Source organism: Cervus elaphus, chromosome 21, assembly GCF_910594005.1.
Source record: "Cervus elaphus chromosome 21, mCerEla1.1, whole genome shotgun sequence".
Lineage (NCBI taxonomy): Eukaryota > Metazoa > Chordata > Mammalia > Artiodactyla > Cervidae > Cervus > Cervus elaphus.
In genome coordinates, this window is record NC_057835.1 from 36418266 (window position 1) to 36443882 (window position 25617).

The window sequence follows — 25617 nt, forward strand, 5'->3', positions numbered from 1 at the left end:
TCCATCGCTAGCCACAAAGTCTGGGAAGAAATACTCAAGGTCACAGTAAGATAGACACAAGTGCCTTTCAGACATGGTATTTTCTTTGGATGGTACATTAAAAATTGGAGTTCAGCATTTTCATTGGAGAGATTAGAATGCTTGCACAGGTGAAGGTTTTAAATAACCTTCTATACAGATTTTTTACAAGAAAGCTAGACATAGATCTTTCTGTACCAGTTTGAATAAAGTTCCCTGAAAAGATCCAGTAAGAGGACTTCCCTGGTGGTCCAGTGGTTAAGAATCTGCCTTCCAATGCAGGGGACATAGATTCCATCGCTGATCAGGGAACTAAGATCCCACACGCCAAGGGGCAACTAAGCCGGATCACTGCAACTAGAGAAGTTCCACGTGCCACAATGAGACCCAGAGCAGCCAAAATAATTTTTGAAAACTTTTTTTTAATTTAAAAATAAGATTCAGTAAGGACTGTGTTACTCCTTGGTGTCCCCTCCAATACATCACCCCATAAATGTTATCCATGACATCTCCCTTGGCCTGATAGTGCTGCCTTAGATCCCCTATGAATGTCCTTTTCCCAGACCTTTACTGGGCTTCTCTGGTGGTTCAGATGGTAAAGAATCTGCCTGCAAAGCAGGAGACATGGGTTTAATCCCTGGGTCAGGAAGATCCCTTGGAGAAGGAAATGGCAGCCCACTCCAGTATTCTTGCCTGGAAAATTCCATGGACAGAGGAGCCTGGCGGGCTACAGTCCATGGGGTTGCAAAGAGCCAGACACTACTGAGCGACTAACACTTACTGGGAACAGCTAGGGTGTACATAACTGTCTACTCTTCCTTGGTGTTTTTAGACTTAAAAGAACAGTGGGATAGAGACCAATAGAGGGGGCTAGCGTGACACCACCTACCTTGGAGATCATTGTAAATACTGACTTTTGACATTTTCCTACTAATCTTGCAGAAGGTATCAGTTGCCTTTAAATTTCCACATAACCAAGGCATTAGAATAAGCTGTAGGGTTAGAAGAGTGGGCAAAATATTGACCAGCAGACCCAGGTCATGCACTGAAAGAGCAATGAGCCATGCCTAGCTCCACTAGACTAGAGCATGTTCTTGGGTGTTATGGGCACGAGGCTTAGCTTTAATGATGCAACTCTTCATGCATCATTGTGATGGAGAGGGGGAATGTTTGAAAATGAAAATCCTAGCTTCCCCCAACTATGAAAGTTAGACCAAGTGATTACAAGTACTCATATTTCAATACAAAAATACTTTTAAAGTAGGACAGTTCCTAATTAAGATGGATTCTGACTTATGTAGTTAGGCAGTTCTTGATTTGGTTAAGGATGGTGGTTTTCCATTCTACTGTTCTACTATGAAACAAAAAGCAATTCTGCTCAAAAGAAAAAAAGATTTATCAAGTCTTCTTTAATAAGGTTTTATATTCTTACCTCTAAAACCTCTCAGTAAATAAGACAAATAGAAAACAGAATTAGTGATTTCACTGACTTTTTCCCCAGGCTAAGTAATCACAGCAAATGAGATTTCTATATTTCTAAACATCTGCATTTCATTCACATCTTCTCCCAAGTTAAGAGTTTGGGACAGGATAAAGGAATAGCTCTTCATCTACAGAACAAGGGTACCCTGGCTCCAATGGACCAAATGTCTTAGAAAGAATCCATCCACTGAGAGAAAAACTGTATACCACACTTCACATTTGTGTGTAGTCCTGTGTTTCCTCCTGCTCAGCAGATTGTCTCAGGGCATGGCTTAAATTCCTTGGATTTGGTAATAAACAGTTGCCGTTTTGACCACTTCCTTTTGTGTCGACCCACAAACTACAGAATAAATGAATAGCTCCTTTGCTTTGCTAGCCTTGCCCAAGGGCTGTTTTAGCACCCCATAAATCCTGTAATTGTATGGGATCCTTTGGCAGTGTGTGGATTTTTCTGCTAAATCACAGTGGGAAGAAGATCAGGAGGAACCCTGAAAAATAAAGCATTATCGTGGCATTAGAAGATTCACAGTGGGAGTGAATAGCACTGGCACAACCCCAGCCCAGCCTTCATTACTGGTAAGGAGAAAGCAACACCAAGCATTAAGTGTCTTCTGTATTAGCAGCTGAGAGAGAGTAGAACTTCAGCCAGATCCAGTTCTTTTTTGCTCCTACACATTGTAGGTGTCAGTGAGAGTCTGATGAAATTCCAATGTAGGCTTAGCTGTCAATGATATAAACTAAGTGCATGTTCTTTCCTATAGATGTCCTGTAAATAGACTTATTATATGGGGGGGGGGGGGTGGAACAGGCATAGGAAACAAAGCACTTAACCACTTGGGCATATGTTGTTTTTGTTTTCTGTATGTGTGTGTTTTCCCCCGAGGGTCTCTGTCAAATGAATGTGTGTAAAAGCATTGTAGGATTCTGCCAATTTTTCACAAACTGCATTTTCGTGTCTCAACAAGACATCAGTGCAGGGTTGAGATGGCTAGGGTTTATTAAGTTGCACCGTGCTGGTTCTTGGGTAGATGCTGGTAGTGCTTTGGAAATCCAAGTTATACCTTGTTTTGTTAAACTCTGTGCTATTCTCTGGGTAAAAAACTTCAGTTGCTGTGTTTATAAATGCTTCGAGAACAGGAAAGTGTAAAAAGACATAAAAGTATTTCCCCAATGGTATCCAATTGAAATGTTTTTAGCAAGTTGAAACCAGTATAAAGCTTCAGTAATTAACAGATTAAGATCTATCGACAGACTCTTCACATCAGAAATTAAAAGGAAAATTACAGGTCTCTTAAGAAGTTAAGGCTTCTCATAAAGCAATGGCAAGGAATAACTGCACATCTTAACGGAATTTTTTTTTTGGCGAAATAAGCAGTGCTAAATTATATGGAACACATAATTCTTTTGAACTCTCTGAGAATGGGAATCCTGTAAGACAGAAGCTTTGGGTTTTGGGAAGTGATTACTAATACGAAAAGAAATGCATTGGAAATAACTGATAATAAATACTGCCTGCATTGGAACTTATCCAGGACTAAGTCCTGGACTCTCTCCTCTCTGTCTACACTCTTTCCCCAGGTGAGCTCAAACACACCCAGTCCTCAAAGATCACGTATATGCTAGTGAATTCCAAACCTAATATCCTACCTCTGAGTCGCGAGGAGCTCCAAGTTCAGTTGCCAACTGACATCTCTAATGTCTAATTTATCATGCAGCCCAAGGTTAACTTGTCCAAAACAGAACTTTAAATTTCCAACTTCACTACATGCACGTGCACACACACAAAAATGAAGTAAAATTAGTAAAAAATAAATAAATAAATAAAAACAAAGCTATTTCTATCTCAATCTTCCCTGTCTCACCTTTTTCCCAACTGCTCAGATCAAAACCTAGAAATTCCCCATAATTATTCTCTTTCTCTCACCTCCCATCTATAATCCATTCAGCAAGACCTGTTGGCCCTCCATCTATAACATATACCACTTTGTCCCAGTTCTCTTCCTTCTTATTGCAAAGCATCGTTATTTTTCTTTGGCTCCTTGAAGGATCTCCTGCTTCTGTGCTTGTGCTCAGTGCAAGGAAAAGGACTTGGACAGTATTCCCTAAGACTAAGGAACCAACTGAAGATACTTGAACAGATGTATAAAAATGTATCCATTGTTAAAGTGAATTAGCAGAATAAGAGGATTCCACTTTGATACAGGACAATTTAGAAGGCATGAGGAAAATATGGACGATTGGTAATTCAATCATCGCTAAGGAAGCAAAATAACTTTACTAAAATAAGAGGAGTCAACCAAAGGGAAACAGTCACAGAAATGAAGGCATCTCCCTAACTCTGATTCAGTCTGTCACATGGCAATTGCTTAAAGGGCAGGTTGGGCAAATCCCACTAGAATACTGTGCATTAATATATTCATCGATGTAGTCAGTTAAATTGTCAGTCAACCAATGATTATTGAGCAAGTCTACATCCAGGCACTATGGTCTATCTACCCTAGGTGTACAGAGATGGAAATGGTGGAGGACCCTCTGGAAGCTCCCAGCTTAAAAGATGGAAATGCAAGTCAATAATTACAATTCCACATGACAAGTGCCATGAAAGTGGTAGGAACAAGGATTAGCAGTAGGAATATCCCAGAAGACTTCATTGAGGAAGTGACATTTGAATTGGGATGTGAAGGTTGAATGGGTAGCCAAGGAGGAAAGGAACATTGTGAGCAGAGGGAATAACATTAGAAAACGTAAAAGTCAGAGTCTTGCAAAATTAACTATGACTTAGTGGCCAAAAAGGACTCTTTTAAAACATTTTCTTTTTTAGTGGTAATGGTAGTTTCTGCTTCAAGTTACAGGGGAAAATCAGTCTCTTTCTGAGTGCTCTGAAACTTTTTAGGTCTTGCAGCCCAGGAGCATGGCAATGTAATAACTTCATTATTTGTTGTTGTTTAGTTGCTAAGTCACGTTCAACTCTTTGTAGTCCTGTGGACTGTGGCTGACCAGGCTCCTCTGTCCACAGAATTTTCCAGGCAAGAATACTAGAGAAGGTTGCCGTTTCCTACTGCAGGGGATCTTCCCGACCCAGGGATTAAACCCACATCTCCTGCTTGGTAGGTGGATTCTTCACCACTGAGCCACCTGCGAAGCAGTAACTCCGTAGCTAATTACATATTGCATACTGATTGTCTTATCATGTACAAGACAAGCAGCAGAGATACAAAGACGCATGATACAGCCACTGCCTTCAGTCAAGTCACAATTTAAATAAGCCAGCCACAACCACAAGACAAATTAAAAAGAAACCACCCTTTTCTATGAGAAGTAAAAATATCACCAACTTTTACAGGGGGCTGGTTAATGTGTTAATTTACAATGTTTTTCACAGTGAGTTAGTAAGAAAAACTGATGGATGTTAATATTTTTGCCCCAGGAAAGAAAGATGAACCCTATGATTTTATAGTGGATAAGGGAACAAGATGTCAGTTTTGTAACTCTAACCTGCTGCTTGCAGTTAAGCCTTGTCAGAAGAGACCCCCCACCTACTCAGACAGGCAGGCTGCAGGGAGCACCTAGGAAAGGTTGGTGCAAGGTGTCATGGCCTTTCATCCAAAAACCACCTTTTGCTTAAGCTTTGCATAGCAGAAGCAGACACTCAGGCCCTCAAGAGTCCACATAACCTTGGAAAGTGAACTTAACAGTGGTGATCAGTGTGAACTAATAACACAAGACCAAATGTTTACCAGGTCTTACTATGTTGCAGTATTATTCTAAGCAGTCAACTGACTTATTTATCCTCATTAACCTATGGGGTGAGCACTAATATTATCTTTGTAATATACATGAGGAATAAAATGACACAGAGAAGGTAATTGACTTGCCCAGTTACCCCACTGTGTTAGTTTTCTATGGTTGCTATAATAAATTACCATAGGCTTGGAGGCTTAAAACAACAGAAATTTATTCTCTCACATGGAAACCAGAAGTATGAAATCAAGGTGTTGGCAAGGTCATAATCCCTCTGAAGGTTCTATCAAAGAGTCCTCCTTTGCCTCTCCCAGCTTCTGGGGGCTCCAGGGGTCCCTTGACATGTGGCTGAATTATTCTCAAATCTGCTTTCCAGTATCCAGTATGGCTTTCTCCTCTGTCTGTATCACCCCTCCCCCTTCTTCTAAGGACACCGCCATTGAATTTAGGGCCAGGATGTTCTCATCTCAAGATCCTTCACTGACTGATACTTGTGAAGATCCTTTTTCCAAATAAGATTACATTCAAAGGGTCAGAGTATTAGGACATGGACAATCCTTTTGCTCCCCAAGAAAAAGAAATGCAAAAAAGCAAAATGGCTGTCTGAGGAGGCCTTACAAATAGCTGAGAAAAGAAGAAAAGTGAAAAGCAAAGAAGAAAAAGATATACCCATTTGAATGCAGAGTTCCAAAGAATAGCAAGGAGAGATAAGAAAGCCTTCCTCAGTGATCAGTGCAAAAAAATAGAGGAAAACAATAGAATGGGAAATACTAGAGATCTCTTCAAGAAAGTTAGAGATACCAAGGGAACACGTCATGCAAAGATGGGGACAATAAAGGACAGAAATGGTATGGATCTAACAAAAGCTGAAGATACTAAGAAGAAGTGGCAAGAATACACAGAAGAACTGTACAAAAAAGATTTTCATGACCCAGATAATGATGATGGTGTGATCATTCACCTAGAGCCAGACATCCTAGAATGCAAAGTCAAGTGGGCCTTAGGACTATGAACATCATTATGAACAAAGCTAGTGGAGGTGATAGAATTCCAGTTGAGCTATTTCAAATCCTACAAGATGATGCTGTGAAAGTTCTGCACTCAATATGTCAGCAAATTTGGAAAACTCAGCAGTGGCCACAGGACTGGAAAAGGTCAGTTTTCATTTCAATCCCAAAGAAAGGCAATGCCAAAGAATCCTCAAACTACCACACAATTGCACTCATCTCACATGCTAGTAAAGTAATGCTCAAAATTCTCCAAGCCAGGCTTCAACAGTACATGAACCACAAACTTCCAGATATTCAAGCTGGATTTAGAAAAGGCAGAGGAACCAGAGATCAAATTGCCAACATCTGTTGAATTATCAAAAAAGCAAGAGAGTTCCAGAAAAACATCTACTTCTGCTTTATTGACTATGCCAAAGCCTTTGACTGTGTGGATCACCACAAACTGTGGAAAATTCTGAAAGAGATGGGAATACCAGACCACCTGAGCTGCCTCTTGAGAAATCTGTATGCAGGTCAGGAAGCAACAGCTAGAACTGAACATGAAACAACAGACTGGTTCCAAATTGGGAAAAGAGTACATCAAGGCTTTATATTGTCACTGTGCTTATTTAACTTATATGCAGAGTACATCATGAGCAATGCTGGGCTGGATGAAGCACAAGCTAGAATCAAGATTGCCAGGAGAAATATCAATGACCTCAGATATGCAGATGACACCACCATCATAAAAGAAAGCGAAGAAGAACTAAAGAGCCTCTTGATGAAAGTGAAAGAAGAGAGTGAAAAACTTGTATTAAAACTCAACATTCAGAAAACTAAGATCACGGCATCTGGTCCCATCACTTCATGGCAAATAGATGGGGAAACAGTGGAAACAGTGACAGACTTTATTTTGGGGGGCACCAAAATCACTCTAGATGGTGAGTGCAACCATGAAATTAAAAGATGCTTACTCCTTGGAAAAAATTATGACCAACCTAGACAGCATATTAAAAAGCAGAGACATTACTTTGCCAACAAATGTTCATCTAGTTAAGGCTGTGGTTTTTCCAGTAGTCATGTATGCATGTGAGAGTTGGACTATAAGGAAAGCTGAGTGCTGAAGATTTGATGCTTTTGAACTATGGTGTTGGAGAAGACTCTTGAGAGTCCCTTGGACCGCAAGAAGATCCAACCAGTCCATCCTAAAGGAAATCAGTCCTGAATATTCACTGGAAGCTGAAGCTGAAACTCCAATACTCTGGCCACCTGATGCAAAGAACTGACTCATCTGAAAAGTCCCTGATGCTGTGAAAGATTGAAGGCAGTAGGAGAAGGGGACAACAGAGGATGAGATGGTTGGTTGGCATCATCGACTCAATGGACATGAGTTTGAGTAAACTCTGGGAGTTGGTGATGGACAGGGAAGCCTGGCGTGCTGCAGTCCATGGAGTCGCAAAGAGTTGGACATGACTGAGTGACTGAACTGAACTGACTGAATTGAATCCTTTTGATGGTCACCATTCAACACACTAAAACTATTTTCAAGAAATGCAATTGGAATTCAAGTCCAAGCAGACTGCCTCCAGGATCTTTGGTCTCCAAACCAGCGCAGTATACTGCCTCTCAAAGGCCACGAAGGGGACGGGTTAGTGAGAGGAGTCTTGCAAATTAAGAGAACTTCCATTAACATTCTGCATTACTTAAGATGGTTGAAACCTTCACTTGACGTTGACTATTGGGTAAGTAGCCCAGTAATGACTGATATCTAGTCTTGCCAGCCAAGAGATCAAACCAGTCAATCCTAAAGAAATCAACCCTGAACATTTATTGGAAGGACTGATGCTGAACCTGAAGCCATAATATTTTGACCACCTACTGTGAAAAGCCAACTCATTGGAAAAGACCCTGATCCTGGGAAAGATAGAAGGCAGGAGGGAGAAGGGGGCGAGAGAGGATGAGATGACAGATGGCATCACTGACTCAATGGACATGAGTCTGAGCAAACTCCAGGAGATAGTGAAGGACAGGGAAGCCTGGTTCACTGCAGTTCATGGGGTCTCAAAGTGACTGAACAATAAAAACATACTGAGAGTAAAACACCTCCCCATTTTCTCTGGATGCATTCAGAGCTTTAAAACTCAGAGAAATGAGGAAGTATGGGCCAGCAAGAACAGGGAATATTTTCAATCCTAGAAACCACTTCTGAACAAGTGCCTTCATTATGGATGAGAGGGACTTCACCAGCTCAGACTACAAACACTCAGGGTTTCCAACAACAAACAACATTAACAAGGAAAAATAACTTATTTCCCAGGAACAAATTTTTCTATTTATCTCACAAAGAACCTTTATAATTTTATCACCATCCTTTTAAATTTTAATATATTATTTTGTCCAGTGTCTACCTTGATTGTCCTATGAACTTCCTTCAGGTTAACTTCCTAAAAACCCCTTACCACCCCTTAGGCTCTGCTCCCATCTCCAGAGGAAGCAAGTGGAGTCTTCACTCCCTGTTCACTTTCTTAACAGTTTTGTTGTCTAGCTATACATTCCTACTTACGTCTGCAAAGAGGGAAAAAATAAAATGTTACCCTGATCTATGGTTTAGATACATGATAAAACCTTTGCAGACTGATTCTTGTTTTCTTTTTTTCTTTTTTTTACAGAATATACATCCCCTGGGGTGAGATTCATCTTTTTATGTCTGAAGCAACATCACGAGAATAGGAAGTTAGATCTTATGCCATAACTCAAAGCTTTGTACAGCTATACTTTGAAATGTAATTCTCTGCCTTTGACAACTTACAGTCTCACTGTGGGAGACAGCAAGCCTCCATCCTAAGGAGATGTGCAAGAGTGTGTCTAATACTGGAAGTGAAGGCGACAGAGGGAGCAGAGAGGGTTGGCGTGGTTAGAGAATGCTTCATGCAGAAAAGCAGTGACTCTGGAAGAATAAGTGAGACTCAGATCTGTTCTAGAGAGGTATCTGTCTCTCATGAGACTGGCCAGTAGTGGGGTTTAGTAGGAACAGTATAACCTGTCACACAGATCTAAATTCTAAGCTACCCTTTGCCACTCTCCATGTGACTTTTGCTAAATTACTATATGATTTTTGAGCACCTGTTTCTTCATCTGTCAAGTGTAAAGTACAGTATCAATGCCACCATTTTAAAATATAATGGAATACTACTCGGCCACGATAATGCCATTTGCAGCCACATGGACACAACTAGAAATTATCATACTAAGTGAAGCGGGAAAAAAAAAGACATACCATATGATATCACTTATATATAGAATCTAAAATATGGCAAATATGAAGCTATCTGTAAAACAGAAACAGACTCACAGACATAAACAGAATTGTTGTCACCAAAGCAGAGAGGGAAAGGAGAGGAATGGACTGGGAGTTCGGGGGTGGTAGATGCAAACTATTACTTTTAGAATGGATAAATAACAAAGTTCTACTGTACAGCACAGGGAACTATATCTAATCTGCTGAGATAAGCCATAATGGAAAAGAATATTTTAAAAAAGAATACTTAAAAATAAAACAAAATAAAATCTAGGTGATGCTCTTTATTCCTGGTATTACTTGGTCTTTCTGTGACTTTTGATACTGTTATATCAAAAAGACAAATCTTCTGCTTGAAATATTCTTTACTGTTGGCTTTTGAGAAACCATTGATTTCTTAGTTTCTTTCTGGTTCTTAGATGGTGTCTTCTCTTTCCCTTAAAGGTCAGAGTTTCCCAAAATTATTCTTTTAACTTCCTTTAAAAAAAGAAATTCCCAGAGTAATCTTGTCCTTAACTGTGGATTTAAATAGCATCTCTAGCTATGGTTCCCAGGTTCTTAGCTCTGACTTAGTCCTCTCTCCTCTACCCACATTTATACATAATTCTTACTGGACATTTCCACCTCTATATTGCCCAAGAACTTTCAGTTCAGTTCAGTTGCTCAGTCATGTCCAACTCTTTGCGACCCCATGGACTGCAGCATGCCAGGCTTCCCTGTCTATCACCAACTCCCAGAGTTTACTCAAACTCATGTCCATTGAGTTGGTGATGCCATCCAACCATCTCATCCTCTGTCATCCCCTTCTCCTCCTGCCTATAATCTTTCCTGGCATCAGGGTGTTTTCCAGTGAGTTAATTCTTTGCATCAGGTGGACAAAGTATTGGAGTTTCAGCTTCAGCATCAGTCCTTCCAATGAACATTCAGGACTGATTTCCTTTAGGATGGACTGGTTGGATCTCCTTGCAGTCCAACGGACTCTCAAGAGTCTTCTCCAACACCACAGTTCAAAAGCATCAATTCTTCCATGCTCATCTTTCTTTATAGTCCAACCCTCCCATCCATACAAGACTACTGGAAAAACCACAGCTTTGACTAGACAGACCTTTGTTGGCAAAGTAATGTCTCTGCTTTTTAATATGCTGTCTAGGTTGGTCATAACTTTTCTTCCAAGGAGCAAGCATCTTTTAGTTTCATGGATACAGTCTTTAACTCAATGAGCACTTTAACACAAGCACTTTAACTCAGCATATTCAAAACTGAATTTATATTTTCAAATCTCTTTCTCCTCATGTATTCCTTAGCTCTTTAAGTCATGCCATTGTTTATTCAGTTGATTTCATGCTTTCAGATGTCTGCAAAACCACCCTCAGCTTCAACAGTTCTCTAGAATGACTCATAGAACTCAGAAAAGCTGTTAGTTACTTTTACTATTATAGTTTATGGTAGTGAAAGGATATGGATTAAAATCCTCAGAGGTAAAAAACACAGAGCAGAGACCAAGAGAGACCAGGCAACGAGCTTCCTATTGTTCTTTACCAGGGAATTCTTCCAGACAGCACTTAATTCTCCTAGTGATGCTATGTGACAACACACACAAAATATTATCCTCCAGAGAGGCATCCAAGCCTACCTGTCCAGGGTTTTTGTAGGAGATTGGTCACATAGGCATGCTGATCGCCCACATGGCTGATCTTAGTTACTTAATGTCCATTCCTTCCAGAGCTCAAACTGATCCTACCTGCCCCAAGGTTCCCACCATATATCAAGTTGTCATCATACAATACCTAGCATGGCCCAAGGCCTCAGGTAAAGAAAGAGACTCGTAACAGTCAAGATTATCCAAGCGTTTAGAGGTTATCTCCCAGGAGGTGAACAAGAGCCAAGCTTTTGTTTGGAATATACAGTGTTTGAACAATTCAGATCCACTGAGTTAATCCTTTACTTCACACTTGCGCTCATGTTTAGTCACTCAGTCGTGTCTGACTCTTTGCAACCCCATAGACTGTAGCCCACCAGGCTCCTCTGTCCATGGGATTCTCCAGGAGAGAATACTAGAGTGAGTAGCCATTCCTTTTTCTAGTGGATTTTCTCAACCCAGGGATCAAACTCGGGTCTCCTGCATTACAGAAGGATTTTTTACCTTCTGAGCCATCAGGGAAGCCCTTACTGGACATTATTCCAACCCCAAATTTGCTTTCCCTCTTCCCTCCTCCCCAGCACCCATATCCAGTTGGTCTCTAAGTTCTGTTTATTCAATCCAAGTATATACATCCATATCTCCATACAGTTATCTTCATCCCCAAGAGTTTCTACCCCATCCTCAAACTAACCAATTGCCAAAACTTATGCGTTTTTTGCACAGAGGTCACTCAGCTTAATCACTTTTTTCTTTCTTGTCTCTATGGCCTTAGTTTTGTATTTCATCATATCTTACATTGCCCCTGCTCAGCATCCTGTCAATCATCTTGCATATTGCTTTCAGAATGATTCCTATAAAATAGAAATTGTGCTGTGTCATACTCAAAGCCCATGAAGTGAGTATTTTGTCCACATTCCTTAGCATAGTTCTGGATAATACAGCTGCCAATTACCTCTCCAGACTCACTGCTTATTGTGTTCTGGACTAACCACAGTGTTTCTTTGTCTGCATACCTTTACATATACTGTTCTCTCCATTGGAATTTGCTTTCCCTCCTACAGTCCACTCAACATCCAGTTAACTATTCTCCAGGAGAAATTGCAGTTTTCTACAGGAATCAACTCAAGTGACAGTTGCTTTAGAATGTCTTCCCTGCCTCCAGTTGGGTCAGGTGTCTTTTCTCTGGACTTTGGAAACATCATTACATATCTCATCTTATTTCATTCATCTATATACCTCTCTGCCTCCCCCACCGGACAGGGAGAACTTCAGCGGCATTGACTGATGTGTGTTTAAGTTAGCATCCCCTAAACTCAGTGGATGACCCTCGTAATCCATGAAAGAGATTTCTGAAGAGCACAAATCAAAACTGGCTTAAAAGCCAAAGTAATCTTAACAAAGGATGACAGATATTTTTATTTCCAGACAAGGTGTCAATAGCCTAAATACAGTTGCCCTACCCTTAAATTTTATAAGTATACAATATTTTAAAGAATTTTTGATTTGGGAGAATTTACATCATTTCAACTTTGCATAAATTGGAAATCGAATATGTGTATCATGGCATTTCAAATTTACATAATTCAAATTCACAGTAAATGCAATGCCCACATCTAGCACCTTATTTATAGTCTGTTCTTAATGTGTATTTCCTTCCCAACCAGTCCTTCTATCATTATATTTTGTTTACTTTCTTAATCATTTTCTTATTCATTGCCATAGTCACCACCAAGTATTATTTCCTGAGATCACATGAAAAATATATCCCTTCTCTCCTCTCTGCCAAGTTATTATATTTTTTTCAAAAAATATAATGGCAGGAATACAGGCAAAAACATTCTGTATTTCACACTTTTAAGAAACCAGGTATGTGTCTCTCATTTTATTCTGTATGGTTTAGTTTGGAATAATAATCAGAGACCACGCTTTCAAATTCTATAATGAGCCATGTTTATCTGGAATATAAGATAGATATGAAATATAAGCTTACTAAGACCACGTGAGTGAGTTATCTAATCCAGATAAAGCCATATCTGAAAAGTGGGTTTAAAGAGCTTTCAGATTCCTGCTAGTACTTGCATTATTTCTACTGGTTGTGGTGCTTAGAGTTGTAGCAATGTCCTGTAGCAATGTTAGTATTTTAAAAACAACCTTTTATCATCAGGAACCTAAAAATGTAAAGATCTCTTCAGCCAAAGTCTGAAAACTTTCATTTGCAATATAACTTCTTTTTAAAAAATGAAGGATTCTGTTTTAACTTTTCTAGCAGTGCAGCAGTAGAAAAATTGGAACAAAGGAAAAAGGTTTGGGTTTTTTCTTTTTTTTTTTTTTTTAACTTTTTTTTAGCATATAGATTAGTATTAATTACCACGTAATGAGCTGAAAATTCCTGCCAAGAAGCTGAGGTTTGCGGTTCTTTAATGAGTATTTTCTTCCCACTGGGTGAAGTGAAATTTTTTAAGTGTTAGGGATTTGCACTTGGAAAACATCTCTAAGCTATTTATACAAGCAAGTCAATAGGAAAAGCACATTTTCTACTTTTAGCCTTTGTAATACATTCATGGGCCTGACGTTTCTGGCAGTGTGTTCCTATAAGTGGTGGCTCTGCACTGTGGCACTGAATGGACTTTAATGCAGCAAGAGACCGGGGTCCTCCACCATCCAGATTCAAGCTTCCCCCGCCAGTCGTGGGCTGGCTGTGTCCTCATCTAGGTGAAGAGTTCTCAGATCTCATTTGTTTTCCAAACTGGGAGAAACCACCAATGTCTGCTTTGATACTCTCCCCTCAGAAATGGATTCAGCCCCAAGATGTACACCAACCATCAAGGGACACTAGAAACAAGATACCACCAAGGACATTGTTCTTGGTTTTGTTGTTCGTTGCTGTTCAGATGCTAATTTGTGTCCAGCTCTTTTCGACCCCATGGACTGCAGCATGCCAGGCTTCCCTGTTCTTCATTATCTCCCAGAGCTTGCTCAAACTCATGCCATTCAACCATCTCATCCTCTGTCACCCCCTTCTCCTCCTGCCTTCCATCTTTAACAGCATCAGCATCTTTTCCAATGAGTCAGCTCTTCACATCAGGTGGTCACAGTATTGGAGCCTCAGCTTCAGCATCAATCCTTCCAGTGAATATTCAAGGTTGATCTCATTTAGAATTGAATGATGTGTTCTCAGTGCAGTACAAGGGGCTCTCTAGAGTCTTCTCCAGCATCACAATTCAAAAGATCTCAGTGTTTAAAGGGAAATAAAAGTTTACACGATCCAGTCAACTTGGTGTAGTAGCGAAAGCACTGACATTAGTTCCATCTCTACAATCCTGAGTTAATTATTAAATGGTTTTAGATTTCTGGTTTCTCATCTGTCACAAGAAAGTGATGTTTAATGACATGAAAAGTTGATTTATTCAGTTAGAATAAACTTAGCAGGGAAGAAAGAATTTTCTGAATCTTTCCATAAATTACAATGGCACTGTCTCACTAAAACTAAAGATGAGTATGGGCTGGACCTCTGGTCTGTGGCCCACGTGAAGAACTGTAACAAGGATGAAGCCCTGGTTTATTTTTAATGGAATAGGACTCCACTGAAAGACAAGTTAGTGTTGTCGGCTTCTCAGCATCAAATTCTCCTGCTGAGAGCAGTCTTCCTTTTGAAAGAGCAGGAAAGCAAACCAAAGCAGAGTACAGAACTAAACCTGGGAAGACAAGGCCATTATATGCACAGATCTGCTACTTCTGGGTATAGGAACACATTAACATCTATCAAAATGTAAATGTCATTCCTCTTAGATAACTTCTGGGTTAAAAGGATCTCATGTGGAGGGTGGGATTTTAGATTTTTGTCCACTCTTCCTTGATTTTCCAATGATCTTTTTGTAGTTTTTACAAAATTGATGTTTTCTGTAGCCATTGTTTCTGTAGACAGGAGTCACCAATAGTAAATGCAGTACAAAATGTTGGTTTATATATAACAGTGAAACTACTATTTTTCAATCAGCTAGGCTTCTAAATGGCATTTTAATATAAGAATATTGTCATCAACTAATGCAGGGTGATTTCTTTCTACTTAGGTGCCCTTTGCAATCATGAGAATTTAACCCATCTTGAAAATTGCCAGGTAATAGAAAATAGTCTCATTCACCAGCTTAATAAGGCAAATGCCTTTACTTAAGATTTCAACAACATTCACTGATCACCTTATCTATCCTCTGCCCTAGGTTAGAGAAGAGAAATACAAAGATAACTACTACATGGATTGTGATTTCAAGAATCCTGAAGTCTATTAGGAAAAAAGTAAAAATAAGTAAAATAACAATAATCACTATCACTGTTATTATTATTATGCAAGGGAAAGCTGCTATCATAATAGTATCTATGCAATGCAAAGATAGCTCATGAATAGAGACAGGGAAATACAAGGGTGTGAGGAAAGGTTCATAGAAGTGGGCATTTATATAAGTAAGTTGCAGAGCATAGGACACAACTGAGTGAGCGTGAGTGCAAGACAGTGAAAGGGGTGATGTCTGGGGAGCTCTGATGGGAACACAACGCTAGCTGCCCTTGGTAAAGTCCTCCCAAAGTCCCTGGTCTCTAGACCAAGTAATTTCCAGCAAAAACTGAGCCCATACATGGAAGCCTGAATAAATATGCATTGGAAAAAAAGCTTGGGTAAATAGGCATTATTAAGTTTATAGCTAAATAGTCTCTTGCATTCTTCTACACCAGAAAGCAAGGAACAAACGCACATTCTGTTATGTTTCTTAGCATCTGTATTCCTCCTAGGTTGCCCTGCTTCTCATAGAATAGCAATAACTTCCAGCTCAACTATGAAAACAAATCCCCAATTCAAAACTGAGAAAATGCTTACTTCATATCCAATTTTTAAATATAAAGCACAATTTTATCCAAGCTTATTTTTATAAACAAAAATATGCATAGAAAAGCATTCTGAAACTAAATTAATTTATACATGTAAACCCTGCAATATATTAAACATATTTAATCAACCAAGCTGAATTCATTCTAAGAGGAAAAGATACAGTACCTGGCTTTGATAGTCAACAGATGGCAGGATATTTTCATGATAGCATTTTCATAAAGCCCAAGTATGAATGACTAATCTATTTGCCTTGGAGGGAAATGGATGAATAGTTGAGTATGTTATAAGGGTTGACAGGGCTCTGGTCTAAGCATACTTATCATATAAAGAGCAAGATGGAAATAATTCTATATTGGAAGATCTGCTTTGTATTGGGTAGTTACATGAATTACTCTCTGCATTATATATCAGCTTCTTAATTACCATGCTGAATTCCTGGCAACCCAAGATATTTTGTCTTTTTTATGTTATCTAGAACAATAATTATATGGTGAACTTTTTCACTTTTTTAATGTACTACATTGGTGTTATTTTACAAAATTAATCTAAGTCCTATTTTTCCTAGAATGTTCCATCTTTTTATTGATATCTTTCTTCTCACTAACCAAGATTTTTTTCAAGTTTAAATCTGTCTTTCTAAGAGGTAAACAATTAATGTCACTTTAGTAACAACATACACATTCACATACATACACAACTTCCTTAGGTATTTTTATCCAGAAATGTTTCATTTTCTTAACTAGATCAATGCTTATAACATAAAATTTGCTCTAGGAACCATGCAAAAGAAGAAACAGATTGAGAGCATTATGTCAGTTTGGACTAAGAAAAGAGATACTTGTTTTACAATGTGGTGCCCAATCAATACTTTATAACTTCATTTAGTTACAAGGTAAGTATCAAATGTAGTCTCCTTTGAGGAGGAAAAAAGTCAAGATCTCTCAAAGTTATTTTTGGTTTAGAAAATGTCAGCTTCAAAAAGAACAACCTAGGGAAATCAGAGCTGCTCTTAGACCCAAATGAGAGAAATGGGAGTATTTTAGAGGACCCTGTATATCACAAACTGAGGCACAAAATAAATTTATTAATGGGCACATGCACATCTCTGTCACTCACAAACCAGTGTTCAGAGCTAACATAACCAGTTCTGTAAGATATTTAAGAACCAGCTCACGGTGGTAGGAGGAACCTTATCTGTAGTATGCTCTGATCCCCAAGGTGTAAATTCTCCAACCACGGCAGGTTTCAGACTCCCAACGTGATGTCACCGATTTCAGAACTGGGAAAGATGCAGTGAATGGATTCTCTCAAATCATATGTGCTGGCTCTAGCCCAGCAGTGGCTGTGCCTCTGACCATACCCTCTTGTGACTAATGAAATACAGCCAGGTTATCTCCATATCTCTTGCCCTCTGTCTGCTAAACAAAAGATGACTGTGTCCAAATGCCATGAAGTTTTCTGTGTTGGGTTTCTGATGGCATCAGAGATAGACCTTGACTTTAGACTGTGGGCAAGATTTGAGAGGCAGAAACTTTTAGGAAAGAAAAAGGACAAGTTAATTCGTTTCTCAAATTCTTCCTCTCTGATAACTTAAATGTAATAGATTCTTGCATAAGGGAATTTCATAGTTGGAGCAAAAAATAAAATAAATCAGTGATTTTGCTCAAAAAATAAATCATGGATTAAATTTTAAAACTTTATGAATTGTGTATCTTTTTATTTGATCACTGAGCCAGAAACCACTAGCCTATCAATAGAATATTTAGTCAAGTATAAGAATAAATGTCATCATTTACAACATGACAAAATAAGTGTATTTTGCCAAATTTCATATTAATAAGGTAACATCCCACATAGTTTATTTTGTCATGTTAAGTCCTATTTGTCAAGGTAGAAAGGTAGAATATACTTAACAGCTTAACAACTTGATTTATAACTCTAAGTATTTGGACATTACTAATTAATTATGTTATTTGTGAAAATTGCTTTTCAGTATTATCACATTCAATATTATACTTGCTATGCAAAAGGACAAGTTAATTCTTACCAAGTAGTGTGGAAATATGAGTTAAAATTTTGGATTTGAATTTTTAAAGCAAGCTTCCCCCCACACACAAAAAGTAAGCACAGTTATTGACTATAAATGCAGTTATTTAAGCATTTACATGGATAACATTCTGCTGCCTGTGCTGTGCTTAGTCGTTCAGTCGTGTCCAATTCTTTGAGACCCCATGGACTATAACCCGCCAGGCTCCTCTGTCCATGGGGATTCTCCAGGCAAGACTACTGGAGTGGGTTGACATGCCTTCCTCCAGGGGATTTTCCCAATCCAGGGATCGAACCCAGGTCTCCCACATAGCAGGCAGATTCTTTACCATCTGAACCACCAGGGAAGTCCAAGAATACTGAAGTGGGTAGCCCGTCTCTTCTCCAGGGGATCTTTCTAACCCAGGAATCAAACCAGGGTCTCCTGCATTGCAGGTGGATTCTTTACCAGCTGAGCTCCCAGGGAAGCCCTCTGCTTTCTGGAACCAGATTAAAAATTTTGAAGGCAGTAAGCAGTATTTTTATTTTCTTCAAAAGTTTTCTGAAAGCCCAACATTTTTTTGCCCAAAGACTATGGATTTTCTTATTTGAACCTAAGTAATTCTTGAAAGTGAAAGTCACTCAGTCGTGTCCGACTCTTTGTGACCCCATGGACTATACAGTCCATGGAATTCTCCAGGCCAAAATACTGGAGCGGGTAGCCTTTCCCTTCTCCAGGGTATCTTCCCAACCCAGGGATCAAGCCCAGGTCTCCTGCATTGCAGGCAGATTCTTTACCAGTAGAGCCACAAGGGAAGCCCAAGTCATTCATGAGTGTGCTATAAAACTCTAACTAAAAATCAAATTTCCTTGAGTCTTAAGTATCTCAAGTAAGAATTAAGGACAGTACATACATATCATATGTACCTTGCAGTTTTGGGTGTTTTGCAAGAAGACACACTGCAGAATGTAACACAAGCTGAACTGTCACTAAATGTTTCTTGCATTCCCCTCTCTAAAATATAGTTTCTATGGCAATCATTTAACATGTTTATAGTCCCATGTTACTATTTAATTAGATTTTGATCCTTGGAAGACAGAGACTATGCCTCATTCATTTTTAAATCTCTAACCCTGGGCTTGGGACCAGGTACATTTCTCAGCACTGGACAATGTCAACAACTTAAACATAAATGCTATGCTACATGCTTTTGGTGTGGAACTTGAAACACCTGAACTACGTGCAGCGAGAATAAATGTTTACCCATGTGATGTGATGTGATTGAAGTAATCCAGTTTTTTACAGAATCCCAGTTCCACAATGTCTCACATTTTATCAGTAGAATTTAATTACTTTGAGATTTTCTCTCTATGGTCTTCTTTTATTACAAAAGTAATCCTAAGATCTTTGCAAAACAAAAAACTTTTTCTTTGTGGGGATCTGAGGGCAGTAGTACCAGAGGCTGGTAGAAACTAAAATTGAGGCAAAGAAAAGATTTTTGCTAACATTTTGGGAAAACTAGCTCTATGATATTTATACACAACAACTGCAAATAACTTATTGTACAGAATTTGCACATTTGGTAACATTGAAATTTTTTTTTTTAATTGCACTTTGGAAGTCATAGTATTTACCAGTGAGTGTGTGTTCAGTCATGTACAACAATTTGGGACCCTAAGGACTGTAGCTTCAGGCTCTTCTGTCCATGGGATTCTCCAGGTAAGAATACTGGAGTGGTTTCCCATGCCCTTCTCGAGAGGATCTGACCCAGATATCAAACATGGGCCTCCAGCATTGCAGACAGATTCTTTACCTCTGAGCCACCAGGAAGCCCAGTATTTACCTGTATCTCAAACCCAAATGACTCTCTCGTACTCTTTATTTTTTTGTCTCATGCTACAAACACTACAACTCAGTTCCTTCCTTCCAGAGTCATAAAAAGAAGTTATAGGAAATAAGTCTTCATCCTCACTCATCACACTCACTCTCATTCTGGAATGAAATGCAAATCAAACAGGAAAATGACAAATATGAGCTATAGAATATCTGCGAGGATCTGGAAAATCACAAAAGTGGAAAATGATAAAAATAAATGAGGTCAAGGCAAAGCATCTTTGTCTTGGTGAGGAAGATGTGGGCGGAACGGAAAGCAGGGAAGCTGTGGTGTGGGGGAGGCTCCGTCCATTAGACACATATGTTACAGAAAAAGCCAACATGTTTAAAATCAGTTAATTTAAACTCAAATATTAAATCCTGCTTTGTATTTTCTTTTATGTAGCTTTTTCAAGTTATTTAAGGAAGTCATTGAAGACAATCTCTGGTTTACTCTGCACAAGTAGCCACAAAATTTTGGCAAGGAATTGACCCATTAATGTCATGGGGAGTAGAGCGTCTTCTAACAGAACCACACTGAGTCCTCTGAATAGAGCTCTCATCTGGAATGAAAATACTGTGTTCGCCATCTAGACTGTGGCTCGTCTGTACACACAACCGATTTACCAGGTTAGTGGTCTGCCCCAGGAACAATTCTTTGTTTGGCTTCCCTGTTATAGCCTAGTTTTTAGAGACTGCTTCAAATCCCTAGGCACAGAAAACTTTTAAAAAGTTCCCCTCTGGTGATAACCAGGAACAGAAATGGGAACTTGGTGGAATACTTACTCTCAACCTCCTTGCTTCACTTATAAAAATAAATAATCTAGAAGGACCTCTAGGGAATCCTCAGAGGTGGTCATGTCATTACTTCATGTAAAATGTTAGATAAAATTGCAACTACTGATGTTGCACCTATGTGCAACAATGCATTTCCACCTACATTGCTTATTCAGTCCTCACAACAACCCTATGAGCTACCAAGGTTCTACTTCACAGAGAAGAAAAGAGAGGCTTGAAGAAGTGATTTGGCTAAAGCAGTGCAACTAATAGAATTCAAGCCTAGTTTCTGGGTTTCCCAGTTTGCACACTTTCTGCCATATTGTGATACCACATGTAAAAAACCCAAGTCATCCTTTAATTTGGGCACTCCCGAGAGCTTTGGCTCCTAGCACTGTTTTCCACTTTTAAATCAACTTTAAAACTTCTCTTTTTTACAAATGAACTTATCTATGAAACAGAAACAGAACCACAGACGTAGAGAGCAGACCTGTGGTTGCCAAGGAGGAATGGGGGCGGTGTGAGGGGGATAGATTGGAAGTTTGGAATTAACATATGCAAACTGCTATTTATAGAATGGATAAACAACAAAGTCCTACTGTATAGCCCAAGGAACTCTTATTCAATATCCTGAGATAAACCATCATGGAAAATAATATTTTAAAAGAATGTATGTGCTTGGTGGCTCAGTTGTATGTGTATAACTGGATCACTTTGTTGTAGAGCAGAAATAAGTACAACATTGAAAATCAACTATACATCCATTAGTTTAAAAAAAAAAAAAAAAACTTCTGCTTTATTATTCCAGTAGTTGTTCATCTTTTCACTTTCCTGTTCTCATTCCACGTTCACATTCTTCATCTAAAATGTTGTCACTGTATCAAAGAAATCTCTGTGGAAACTATAAATTTTAGTGAACTGAGAAGGGGCAGGCAATTGTAAATGTTCCTTTCATAGTTTATTCTTTGACTTTTCTTTCATTAATACACTTACAGAACTAAAGAACAGGAGCATCTTGAATCTTTTAATTGCCTGAGGGGACCAGGAAAGGGGTGGTCCTTCTATGTAGCCCACATGTACAGAGAGGAGTGTGGCTATGCTTGCACTGGGCAGTCCTGGGTCTGTGCAAATAGTAACAGTGCTCCTCTCCCTCTCTAAACTGCCCATTTGATCTCTAAATTGTTCCCTCAAGACCAAGCATATGCTAAGTTGCTTCAGAATCTGACTCTTTGGACTGTAGCCTGCCAGGCTTCTCTGTCCATGGGATTCTCCAGGCAAGCATAGCAAAACACCTTCTGGATAGACATTCTCAGTCATTTACAAAATCCCGCAAAGAACTTTCCTTTGGTAGGGTTCTACCAGCCTCCTGTAATACAGATACCTACTCCTTGGTCTGAAGTTACAGTACTTTCTCCTGAAATGAGCTTCTTTAAATTTGATTAACTGCAACCATGAAGGGCAGGAGTGCCCATATGACAGAATGACATGTTAGCCAAAGGTCATTTATATTTGACTTTGCAGCACAGCTGTTTTTGTACTGATTTTCTTTTCCAAGAGTATCTGGATTCTATTCCACAAAAGCTTAGAGTCCAATAATACTTTAATAGCTGTTCTTTGAAAGCTGTTTCTTTATTAAGCTTGGGAAACCCCAAGCTAAACAAGTTTTTGAAGTAAATATTTATAAAAGCATTTAATATTTTAACATGCACTGCACATCTTCAGGGCTGGAGAGGTAGGTTATGGAGGATGTTTACCAGTTGACTTGACAGTGGAAGACAGTTGAGAAACCAGTGGAGTAGGTTTAGGCTAGGACAATGTGAAAATTATCTTAATAGTGCTTGGCATATCAAAGTAATTCATAAACAGTTTAAATGATTTTAATTTCCCAACCACCACTAGCTTAGTGATGAGGAATAACAAATTAGGTTGAGTAATAGTGCACTCAACTAAAGTAGAAAACCTGCCCTCTGAATCCCACCTAGAAAATCTTAGGAAATATTAAGAAATCTTCCCAGAAAGAGAACTCATCTGTAGTTACCACATGAAGAATTAATTGTTTAGCTTTGTATTTAAAAAGATTCTCCTCACAAATTATTCTGCTAATATTAACACCTATATGTAGGACAGTAATTGACTGAAAGTATTAAGATGTGAAATTCACAAAGGAAGTCAGAGTCAGACCTGATATTATTTATCGTATGTATATGCACGTGTGTGTGTGTGTGTGTGTGAGCTGCCTGTAACTGGTTTAGTTTTGTAGCACTTACCACACTGATTGTTCCTATTTTGTTTCCAACAAATCTAGGATATATTTTTTTTTTCATCTTGGCATCCCACAGAACTTGCAACAGCATCTTCTGAAAAAGCACATATAGTTGTTTCTCTGTATCCATGAAGAATTGGTTCCAAGACCCCCCACAGTCACCAGAATCTGAGGATGCTCAAGTCCCTTATATAAAATGGCTAGCATTTGCATATAGCCTAGCCCATCCTCCTTTATACTTTAAATTATCTCTAGATTACTTCTGATACAATGCAAATGATATGCATATAGTCATAAGTATAATGTTTTTTTAACTATTTTTGGCAGCACTGTGTGGCATGTGGGATCTCAGTTCCCCCACCAGGAATGGAACGGTGCCAGAAGTGTGAGTCTCAACCACTGGATAGCCAGCGAAGTCCAATAAGTACAATGCAAATACAATGTAATCAGTTGCCAGCATGTGGCAAATTCAGATTCTGCTTTCTGGAATTTTTTTCCAATATTTTCCCACCACAGTTGGTTGAATCCACAGATTTGGAACGCTTGAGTACAAAGCCTGGCTGTACTTTAGATGGATATGCCTAGAATCTCATGAACATTTCCTTTCTTCTTCTTTTTTTTTTCATTTATTTTTATTAGTTGGAGGCTAATTACTTTACAATATTGTAGTGGTTTTTGCCATACATTGACATGAATCAGCAACAGAAAAATAAAATGAACCAAAATCTGGCAACAATCTAAATATGTAACAAGTACATGGACATGTGATACATCTATATTATATAAAAGAAAAAAATACTAATGTACATAAAACAAGAATGAAGCTCAAAAATATGCTGAGCAAAGGAGACAAGAAACTAAAGATGGCATGCTGCATCATTCATTTGATACTCAAAGAAGACAAATCTTATCTATAGAACAGAAAGCATATCAAAGTTCAAAAGGGTGTACCCATAAATTATACCTAATAAAGGTGATTCTTTTTTTTCTCATTTATTTTTATTAGTTGGAGGCTAATTACTTTACAATATTGTAGTGGTTTTTGCCATACATTGACATGAATCAGCCATGGATTTACTTGTGTTCCCCATCCCGATCCCCCCTCCCACCTCCCTCCCCATCCCATCCCTCTGGGTCTTCCCAGTGCACCAGCCCTGAGCACTTGTCTCATGCGTCCAACCTGGGCTGGTGATCTGTTTCACCCTTGATAGTATACTTGTTTCAATTGCTGTTCTCTCAGAACATCCCACCCTCGCCTTCTCCCACAGAGTCCAAAAGTCTGTTCTGTACATCTGTGTCTCTTTTTCTGTTTTGCATATAGGGTTATCGTTACCATCTTTCTAAATTCCATATATTTGCATTAGTATACTGTATTGGTCTTTATCTTTCTGGCTTACTTCACTCTGTATAGTGGGCTCCAGTTTCATCCATCTCATTAGAACTGATTCAAATGAATTCTTTTTAATTGCTGAGTAATATTCCATGGTGTATATGTACCACAGCTTCCTTATCCATTCATCTGCTGATGGGCATCTAGGTTGCTTCCATGTCCTGGCTATTATAGACAGTGCTGCGATGAACATTGGGGTGCACGTGTCTCTTTCAGATCTGGTTTCCTCGGTGTGTATGCCCAGAAGTGGGATTGCTGGGTCATATGGCAGTTCTATTTCCAGTTTTTTAAGGAATCTCCACACTGTTCTCCATAGTGGCTGTATTAGTTTGCATTCCCACCAAAAGTGTAAGAGGGTTCCCTTTTCTCCACACCTTCTCCAGCATTTATTGCTTGTAGACTTTTGGATAGCAGCCATCCTGACTGGCGTGTAATGGTACGTCATTGTGGTTTTGATTTGCATTTCTCTGATAATGAGTGATGTTGAGCATCTTTTCATGTGTTTGTTAGCCATCTGTATGTCTTCTTTGGAGAAATGTCTGTTTAGTTCTTTGGCCCATTTTTTGATTGGGTCATTTATTTTTCTGGAATTGAACTGCAGGAGTTTCTTGTATATTTTTGAGTTAATCCTTTGTCTGTTTCTTCATTTGCTATTATTTTCTCCAATTCTGAGGGCTGTCTTTTCAACTTGCTTATAGTTTCCTTTGTTGTGCGAAAGCTTTTAAGTTTAATTAGGTCCCATTTGTTTGTTTTTGCTTTTATTTCCAGTATTCTGAGAGGTGGGTCATAGAGGATCCTGCTGTGATTTATGTCGGAGAGTGTTTTGCCTATGTTCTCCTCTAGCAGTATTATAGTTTCTGGTCTTACATTTAGATCTTTAATCCATTTGAGTTTATTTTTGTGTATGGTGTTAGAAGGTGTTCTAGTTTCATTCTTTTACAAGTGGTTGACCAGTGTTCCCAGCACCACTTGTTAAAGAGGTTGTCTTTTTTCCATTGTATATCCTTGCCTCCTTTGTTGAAGATAAGGTGTCCATAGGTTCATGGATTTATCTCTGGGCTTTCTATTCTGTTCCTTTGATCTGTATTTCTGTCTTTGTGCCAGTACCATACTGTCTTGATGACTGTCTCACGAGCATATTTAAGGCAAATAAAGTCCTTAATCCTTATTGGTTGGTTGTTTTTTAAAAAATAGTACCATTTGGTACAGTTAAAGATGACACAAATCTTCACTAAATATA

The 25617-nt window shown here is 38.8% G+C and overlaps 1 long non-coding RNA gene across 1 annotated transcript in view; it reads left to right on the plus strand.

The window, feature by feature from the left end:
* The first annotated feature begins 1868 nt into the window (after window positions 1-1868).
* LOC122679423 overlaps window positions 1869-25617 on the plus strand; it is a 45523-nt gene continuing 21774 nt past the window's right edge. The window contains exons 1-2 of the long non-coding RNA XR_006336398.1: window positions 1869-2076; window positions 20354-20577. This is a non-coding gene — a long non-coding RNA (uncharacterized LOC122679423). The remainder of the gene's footprint in view (window positions 2077-20353; window positions 20578-25617) is intronic.